Below are 10120 nucleotides of genomic sequence, written 5' to 3' on the forward strand. Positions count from 1 at the left end.
GTGTTGAGATTTGTGTGACTGCTGGGTCTTCTCCCCCTTTCCACAAATCTACCAGGCACAAATGTACATGCTGACAAATGAAATGTAAACAAATGGTGTGCAATAGGGAAATGTGCAGAGAGGTTCTTACATGCCATTACAAATGGTAGCCTCTAAATGCCAAGTTATTTATGAAGAGGAAAAGCAGTGACTCCCTAACATAGGGCTCAAAATAAAGACGGGTTTGTCCACAACAAAGAATGTCATGATTCAGTTCTATGCATTTGTTTATTGATGATCTCTTTTTCCCCTTACGTCTTGACATTCCACCAAAGCAGACTGCATGATCTTCCCCTTAGGAAACAACTCAAAGCTTAGCTGTATTTACAAGCTTCATTATACTAAAGAGAAAAATGTTCCAGCTGATAGAATAGATGTTACATGGCAGCCCACTGACCTCTCTATTTGGGAGAGATACTTAACTCCTACAGAGAAGTCCTAAATATTAGCTGATTCACGTTCAGTTTTTTTTTTCTACTGCATTTACTGAAGCCCAAATCACTGACTAGCTTATTTCTTTATTTTTCAGTAGAGTGTTTCCCTATTTCATGTAAAATTCTGCAATAAAGAAAGATGCTAATCTGGCTTTTTCTTTTTTTTAAAAATTTCAGCATATTACAGGGGTACAAATGTTTAGGTTATGTCTATTGCCTTTACCCCGCTTGAGTCAGAGCTTCAAGCATCCCCCAGACGGAGTGCACTGCACCCATTAGGTGTGAATATATCCATCTTCTCCTCCCCCATCCCACCTGCCCGACACCCGATGAATGTTACTACTATATGTGCATGTAAGTAAGTGTTAGTCAGTTAATACCAATTTGATGGTGAGTACATGTGGTACTTGTTTTTCCATTCTTGTGATACTTCACTTAGTAGAATAGGCTCTATCCAGGATAATACAAGAGGTGCTAGATCACCATTTTTTTTTGGCTGAATAGAACTCCACAGTATACATACACCATATTTTATTAATCCACTCATGTATTGATGGGCACTTGGGTTGTTTCCACATCTTTGCAATTCTGAATTGTGCTGCTGTAAACATTTGAGTGCAGATGTCTTCTTTATGGAATGTCTTTTTTCCTCTGGGTAGATGCCCAGTAATGAGATTGCCGGATCAAATGGTAGTTCTACTTGTAGCTCTTTGAAGTATCTCCATATTACTTTCCACAGAGTTTGTACTAATTTGCAGTCCCACCAGCAGTGTATGAGTGTTCCTATCTCTCTGCATCCTCGCCAACATTTATTGTTTTGGGACTTTTTGATAAAGCCCGTTCTCACTGGAGATAAATGATATCTCATTGTGGTTTTGATTTACATTTCACTGATGATTAGAGATGTTGAGCATTTTTTCATATGTTTGTTGATCCTTAGTCTGTCTTTTGAAAAGTTTCTGTTCATGTCCTTTGCCCACTTTGAGCTTTTAAATTTTTTGCCTCCATTTGCTTCAAAGTTTATGGTACATTAGAGTTTCCCCTTAACAAGAGAAGGATGGTAGAGGTAGGGTGTAGAATAAGAGGAAGCCTAATCTGCATATCCTTTGGGAATGCTGTGATATCACGGCATTTGCTGTGTGGGCTTCTAGGAGAATGGAGAGACAGCTGTGGAACTGATCCTTTGATTCTGGGGCTCCAGGAACTTCTAGAAACACCCTGAGTAGTAAGAAAACTCACCTTGATGTCAGAGACTGTTGAAAAGACATGTACCTTAATTTAGGATACTGAGGATTATTTTGGGGGAGGGGTACTTTTATGTGGAAGACCCAAGTGTCTCTGATTTCAACCTGAAGGAACCTGACCTCAGATCCTGAGTAAGAAGAGGTGTAAAAACAGATGGAGAATGCTACCATTTGGGGTCTAATAGGAAACTCTACAAACCAGGGAGGCGAGGACCTATCTCCAAATTGAGTCCTGATTGTGAGTCAGTGGGGAGAAGAGAAAAGTCCAGCAGGAGGGAGCAGCATGATTGAACCAGCAGCTGCTATAGTAGAGATCAGCAGAGGTTGGGCAGGGAATTACAACAAAGGACTAGGAGAGTGTGGGAGCTCCCTAAGATCAAAGAAAAGGGCTTGGACTTTTAGGAGTGGCATGCCTTCACAGGCTAGGAACTCAAGAGCCAAAGATGATTGCAATTGTTACTGTATTCTTTGTGGTTTTCCTGGCTCTCTAGGACTGGTGTGGCCTGGGAAGATCTTTCAGTGCACAATGGCCATTCTACTATCAAGATGTAAAGTAAACACTCTACAAAAAGAATTTTAATTTGAAGAAAAATTAGATTTTTCTAAAATCACTTTGATATAGTATTAGAATAACAGTTGAGAGTCCTTATTTCTCACAGCAATGTTGCTGCAGCTTTTATTCCCATTTCTGTCAATAGCTCTTGGTTCTTTCCACCAAATAAAGAAGCGCTAACACATTTGGAGCTTGTAGACAACATTCTGACTCAAGCAGCATGCATAATTAATCCTATGTCATGGCCAGTTTTATTTTCCCTTTAATCAGAGTAAGCACAGAACTTTTGGTTGTTACCTATGTCTTCACTACCTAAGTGGAGCCCATCTTGTCCCTCCACATATTCTCTCCCTCCCCTTAATCTCAGAATTGTCATTCTTAGGGAAAACATAACTAAATGAGTCTGGGTATATTTATTATTCTACTACCTTTCAAAGCCTTTAGGTCAAACTGAATGATATATTTAGCATCGAAAACACTTACAATAGTCTAAACGGAATGTCAGCTTAAGCATTCACGCATCATTGAGTGGTCAACTCATGTATGAAAAGAAGTGATCCTTCCCCTAAGGAAAGGAAATCAGTAAGCCTATTGTGGGAATTACAGTCTGCATACCACCTGTGTGTCAGCTGGTCATGTGTTGGTGCCTGTGTGGTTAGTTGGAAAGGATGAATCACTTGGAGTGACAAATATAACCTTGGTTTCAAACATGTTGCTGGGAATCAAATGATAACTGGAAGTCTCTTAAGATCTAAAACTGTTCCCAATGTGAAAATTTACTGTAACATATGCCTTAAACTCATGATTGTTGTAACATGGTTGATTTCATGCATTCCACAAATATTATGTATTTACCATGAACCACGTACGGTACAAGGGGTTGGTGATAGAATACTGAGCAACATGGATGCTGTCCCTGCTCTCTTGGACATTAGATTTCAGTGGTGAAAGATATGAGAGAAGTAAGCAAAGTTTTAGATTATGTTAAGTGCTATTCAAAGCAGGACTTTGAATAGAATTACTGGTTAGATGTGATGGTGGTGGTAGGATGTGCAGTTCATTTAGCCTGAGAGGTCAAGGAAGGCCTCTCTGAAGAGATAATATTTGAATTGCTTCAAGCAAATAACCCAGCATTCTTTCTGAATTAGATTCCTCTTTTCATAGTTATGAACTTACAAAATTTAGCTAAATACAGTGCTTATTTAGTTTTTATTTGCTTCTTCTAAATTAGGCAAACCTTTTTTTCTGTTGCCATGTAAACATTTAATAAGCTTGCAAGTTGAGCACGGGGAAGAGTTTATTTCCTTTTAAGAATTACAGTAAATATCTCACAACTAGGGAAAATTGCCTCCAGGTAATTGGTGGTACTGCTTAAAAAATAGACTCATGACTTTAATAGTGAGGTTCTAGTTATGAGCATAGTTATTTCAGAGATAATAGAATTTTTCCCCAATGGAAAGCTACTTTGCTTTTAGTAATTCCATACGTACTTATGCCTTTTTGATAGCTTCCTACTCAAAGAAGTTACCGAAGAAGTTATCTCCACACTTTGCAGAAGTTAGCTATGTGAAATGAGAATAAATTTAGGTAATTCACACCTACGGCAGAGCCGTCAGCCTCCTAAGAAAACATATCCCACCTGATATCTTCATCGTTTAATCAACTTGCTTGACCTTCCTTTATTCATTTTAACCAGTTACATAGCTAATTAGATTCTGGGGTGAAACTTGTAAGGATGATAGTTTTTTGTACTCCAATCCATAGTTTCCAAAACATAGATATTGATGCTGTCCTCATGCTCCCTCCTGTGATGCTTCAGGAAATATCCATTAGGGACTTAGCCTGGAGGTCACCCTGTCCTGACCTTTTCCACAGAATTAAAGAAAAAATATAGGTCCACAACAGAAAAATTTGAGAGACCATTTTAAAAGTTATGCTGATTTAGAGAGAGTGTTAGATTGAGGCACTGAGGTGGTTGTTTGATTCATTTAGGATTCATTTATTCACAAATATTTATAGGGAGGGAGCATGGGTAGGTAGGGAGATGCCTAGACTGTGATGCAGGTCTGCCGCCTGTGAAAGGAGAGGGGGAAGGAAGGAAAGATTGTGTAGGAAGAGCTTCAGGCCTCTGCAGTTTTGAGAAAGTCTTGGGTAGGCTGACGGGGAGTTCCTGAACCAAGACTGTGTGTTAGAGAAGTTTCACAGTGGAACGACCTGAATCTAGTACTCCTACTGCATTCAGTCATCCCGGGAGCAGCCAGGGGAAGCATTGCCTCAGAGTGAACATGGGGTAGATCTGAAGGTGGGTTCCTGGAGGCTGCCGGTCAACCACGCCCTCTGGAGCAGGTTTACCTGAGGGGAGTTCTGAACCGTGCACCTCCATGGCTACCACAGATGACTCCTTGAAACTTATCTTCAATGACTCTTGCTTGGTGAAAAAGGATGATGGGATGAGGGACAGGCATGCTTTTGCTTTGTTCTGCTTATAAATTAAGGACGTAGTTTTGGACATGATAAGTTTGGAATACCTGAGACATTTACATGGCTAGACTAGGATATACTAGACAGGAGCTCAGAGAAGAGGTTTGGGCTGGAAACAGTTTTGGAGCCATCATGTTTTATAAACGGTATTTAAAGCCGTGGAAGTAGTGGTGATCATTATGGGGAAATAACATAGAGAAGGAAGAGAGTGTCCAGGACCAAGCTCTGAGGAACTCTCACACCGAGGTCAGGCAGAGGAGGAGGTGACTGAGTGGGAGCAAGCAGAAAGGTAGGGGGAAGCCGAGAAAGCGTGCAAGATGAGAGCGTGACAGCAGGGACCAAGGAAGACAACTGCGGCCAACCAGAAGAGAACAGAAAAGTGAAGAATACTGGCAATATGGAAGCCTCAGGGGACTTTTCTATTTCTTTAGTTTTATTGTCACATTGAGTTCAGAGACGGTTTGTAGTAGATTAAAGTGAGAATGGAAAATGGGGAAGTGGAGTAAATATCTATTTAAAACTCAAGAAATTTGGCTATTTATGGGAGCAGGGAAATGAGGCAGTGCTGGACGTAGGTATGGAAAGAAAAAAAGTTCTCGTTTTTAATGACTGCAGATATTGGAAGATGTTTGTATGTAAATAGGAATGATACTGTGGAAGGTGAGCAATTGATTTGGTAACAGAAAGAAGGGGTAGCTAAGAGCAGTGGGTCTCCTAGCACAAGTGGAGAGATTGACCTTTGCTGGGAGGAGGGAGGTCAATAACCACTTGTCCTGGCATAATATATGGAATTTCATCCTTCCCCAGGGCTCTGAGGGAGACTGGGACAGAATCTTCATTCTGCCTGGTAATCTGCCCAGCAAGAGATTCTATTACCAGGGAAGAAGAAAAAATAGATATGGGGGACGACTAGCAGTCTTGGCCATACAATTTTTTATTAGATTTAATCCTAGGTGCCATATATTTGTGTTGCTATTATAAATCATATATCTTTTTTTTTAAAGGTACATCCCACAGTTCTCCTTTAAACACAGATCTCATCGTACCATTTCCCTGTTCAAAATTGTTGGTTGTTCCCTTTAATTACAAAATAAAGCCCAAACCTTTTGGCCTGGCAGTCAAAGCCTTTTATCCTGTGCTCGCCTACCTACTCCTCACACTCTTCCCATTTACTCGCTGTGCCCTTGCTAGGGTGGGGAACCTGCAGCCTCAGGGCCACACGTGGCCCTCCACATCCCCGAGTGCGGCCCCTCGACCGAATCCAAACTTCACAGATTCGAATTCAGTCAAAAGGCTGCAGTCACGGATTCAGAAGGCCACATGTGGCGCCAAGGCTGCAGGTTCCATTTTTGGAGAAGTTTTTTGATAGGTTTACAAAGGCCATTTGATGGCATTGGCCCTGATTCATTTCACAAAAGGTAACAACACAGCATTTGTTCTTCATTGGGTCTGGATGTTCGGGTGGAAATGTAGCTGCCCCTGCAATATTATTATCTCTTCTTGACAGCAAGGACCAATTTCACCCAGGCATGAATATTTGTCACAGGGAAAGTGCTGGATGGGGAGAGAAGGAATGGGAAAACATACTTTGCTTGAATGCACACGTCTTCTTTCTTCTCAATTTGACTGTTCTGAAAAGGCATAAATGGGGAGTGCTGTTGTATGCACCTTAAAATGTAGTATAATTTCTAGTCGTCTCTCTTTACATTTTTAAAGTTCTGTAATTATTATAACTAAGGAGTCATTATGTGCCAGCTACTGCAATAAGTACTTTGCCTTTCTTACCTCATTTAATTCTTACAATAAGACAGGTACTTTGATGATTTCCATTGGACACTGAGATCAAAAGCAATAAGGAAACTTGCCCAAAGTCACACACACAACCTGCAGCAGAGTGAGAATTTCAAGTCATTTCTGCCTGAATCTAGAGACTAAGCTCTAATCACTGTGCTCTGAAAACTCTAGGCTGGTTTGGTCAGCGTGTGTTTCTGCTGGGGAGGTGTTAGCAACCTTGGGAAAATGGGCACAAGATGGTGGTGGAGCTGATTAAGAGATACCTGCGGTGTATGACTCATCAGCAGGGTTACAGGACAAATTTCAAAAAAGGTAGAGCTTCTTTTAATGTTTCCCAAATTCTTCTTTCTGGCAGTCTATTTTAACGCTATCCTCCAGCTGCCCAAAGCCCACCTGAACTCACTCAGAGTTTCTTTTTTTTTTTCAAAAACATCTTTATTGAGATATAATTCACCAATTTAAAGTGTATAATTCAACAGTTTTTAATATATTTACAGAGTTGTGCATCCATCACCATAATCAATTTTGGCACATTTTTATTACCCCTGAAAGAAATCCCTACCCTTTGGCTGTCACCCTCAATCTCCCTGTACCCATAGCCCTAGGCAGCTACTAATCTACTTTCCATCTCTATTTATTTGCCTATTCTGGACATTTCATATAAATGAAATCACACCATATATGACCTTTTTTGTCTGACCTTTTTTATTTAGCATAATGTTTTCAAGGTTCATCCATGTTGTAGCATATATCAGAACTTATTATATTTTTATTGCCAAATAATATTCCATTATACAGCTGTACCACATTTTATTTATTTATTCATCAGTTAATGGACATTTAGGCTGTTTCCCCTTTTTGGCTATTATGAATAATGCTGCTAGGGCCATTACTCAAAGTTTCTTATTCATCTTTTCATTTTTCCACTCAGAACTCCCACTTCCTCCTTGCATGAATCTGAGTTAGGGATCAGAGAGCATTGGAACAGTCTAATTATTGCAATTCATATTGAGGTGTAGACAAATGTCACACTCAATGCATTTTTAAAAGAGGAGTGTCATAGCCCCAATAAACCTCTAATTGGTGAAGTCATTGCAGGCAGTTCTTTTTGAGAAATGAGGTCTTCCCAGTGCCTTGTTCTTCCACTGGCTGCCACCTGTCATTGTTTCCTCCACACCCACAAGATGCCCAAAGGAGATACTTAGCAGCCCACTTCTGAAAAGCTGCTGACCCTGTGAACAGTTCTGTGTTTAATCCTTTCTCATTTTCTCCTGCTTACATTCTATTTTTCTTCTCCACAATAACTTTCCCTGGCTAAATAAAAAGATTATTATTCTGAAATTTTGTCATTACCCACAATTGAACATCTCCCTAATCTCTTCCTATTCTGTGACAACTTCCTATCTTCTAGCACTCTTTTAAAATAAATGCATGATTTTAGAAGATTTTAGTTATCTACTAAAATAATGCTACTTTTAAATGTAATGTAGGCTAAGACAGGGTTTTCTACAGCAAATGCTTAAAATAACAACCATTTCAATGAAAGCTTACAACAGGGGTGGCATGACCACGATCCCAGCAATTTGATCCCACCTAGAGCTCCAATCCATTGATCCTACTACCTTTTGACTGTTTGTTACCTTCTTGAAGTCCTCTCTTCCCTCTTGACCAAGCTTAAATTCCATTTTCAATCATTCTAATCTCTCCTTTGCATAACTCTCAATTCCTCGCCTGTTTTGGCTTCAGTGTTCTTGCTTGCCAAAGCCAAAGTTAAGTCTCTCTCTGTTTATGACCTACATACACCAATGAATTTGAACAAGATTAGAGAAAAATAGAAAATCTTGCTCCTCTGTGAAATTTGTAAAGATTTGTCCCACTGTAAACGAACAGCTACCAACTTGAGGTGGGCTTCTGATACTTTATGGTTCATCCTTAATGCTGCCAAGAAATTATGTTTCCATAGTCTGTTGACTTTCCCACTTTTCTAGTTAATTTTTTCCACATCTCTCCTCAAACCTCCAACACCTCCTCCATTATCCTCAAGCACAACTAAAAGAGAATTCTCCAGACTCCAGCCGCCATATTTACCCATCTACCAGAGTCTGCTTCGTAAGATCTACCATTTGTGCTTGTTTCTATTGCTTCTTCTTAGAGAGAAAGCTAATTCTTTCATGCGTGTGCTAGACCCCATCCTTTCTTACCTACTAAAGATCAATACTCCAGCAATTCCTCTCTCTCCTGCTTCATCAATTTTTTACTTTTTTGGAACATTGTCATTAATATGCAAATGTAGTATTATATTTCCTATCTCAAAACAATGAAAACCAAAGTTTTCTGCTGACTCCACCATCTTTGCTAGTTACCACCCCATTTCTGGGCCTTCCTTTATAGCAAAACTCCTTAAAACAGTTGCTTCTCTCTACTGCCTTCTTGAAATCTCCACTGGAAGAGCTTATCTATATCTCAAAGTTAATATATCCAAAATGGAATGTCTAGTCTTAGACTTCACAGTACTTTGTTTATTCCCTATTGTCTCCAACTCAGTTGATGGAAATATCACCCTTTTAATTGCTTAGGGCCAAAATTTTAGAGTTAGCCTTGATTCTTCTCTTGCTTTCATACTCCACCTCCAATCAGTCAGAAAATCCCATTTGCCCTACATATAAACTATATTCTTCATCTGATCAATTCTCATCATCTCCACTATAAGCACTTGGTAGGAACCCACACCTATCACTCACCCCCAATTAGTGTCCCTGCCTCCATTCTTGCTTTTTATCATTTGTTTCAACAAAAGCAGTTGGAATGATTCTTGTAAAGCATGGCAGATCTTGTCACTCCTGGGTTCAAAACCCTTAGTGTAAAAGCCAAAGTACTAACAGTGGCCAAGAAAATCTTGCATGAACTGAGACCCCATCAATCTCTGACCTCATCTCCCACTGCTGTTCCCCTCTTATTCACACAAGCTGGCATGTTGTACTTCAGGGCCTTTGCCTAGGCCTCTGCCTGGGATGGTCTTCCCCTGGAGACCTGCAAGACTAGTTCTTTCACTTGCTGTAAGCCTTCCCCAACATCACTTTCTTAATGAGGTACACCTGGGCAACCCAATTCAAAGTTGTATAGTATCGCCACCCTGATCTTCCCACCCTGTTCTGTTTCTGCATGGTGCTTGTTACCTTCTAATTTCCTACGTAATTTCCCTACTTTAAAAATGTTTGTATTTATTTATTTATTTATTTATTTTGGAGTCCTAGGGGTCTGGGATGAGTGAAAAACTTACAGTTCATAAAAATTACCCTTATATTTCAATGACAAGGGTCATTGTATACCCTTTGGCAATATTTAAAACTTTAACTTGTACCTGTATTACCTTGACTAAAGAAAAAAAATCCCAGTTAAATAATGAACAAATCTTTATGTGTAGAATCACTTGACATCTCTGAAAGATTTTAAATAAGAAAGTGATAGAATTGCATTTCAAAAAGATCACTGGGCAACACAGAGAAAAAGGAGATGGAAGAGTGCCCAGTGGAGGCAGGAACGCCAGGTGGTTGTTGGAAACTATTACAGGGATC

This window comes from Lemur catta, chromosome 3 (genome assembly GCF_020740605.2).
Source record: "Lemur catta isolate mLemCat1 chromosome 3, mLemCat1.pri, whole genome shotgun sequence".
NCBI classification, from domain to species: Eukaryota; Metazoa; Chordata; class Mammalia; order Primates; family Lemuridae; genus Lemur; species Lemur catta.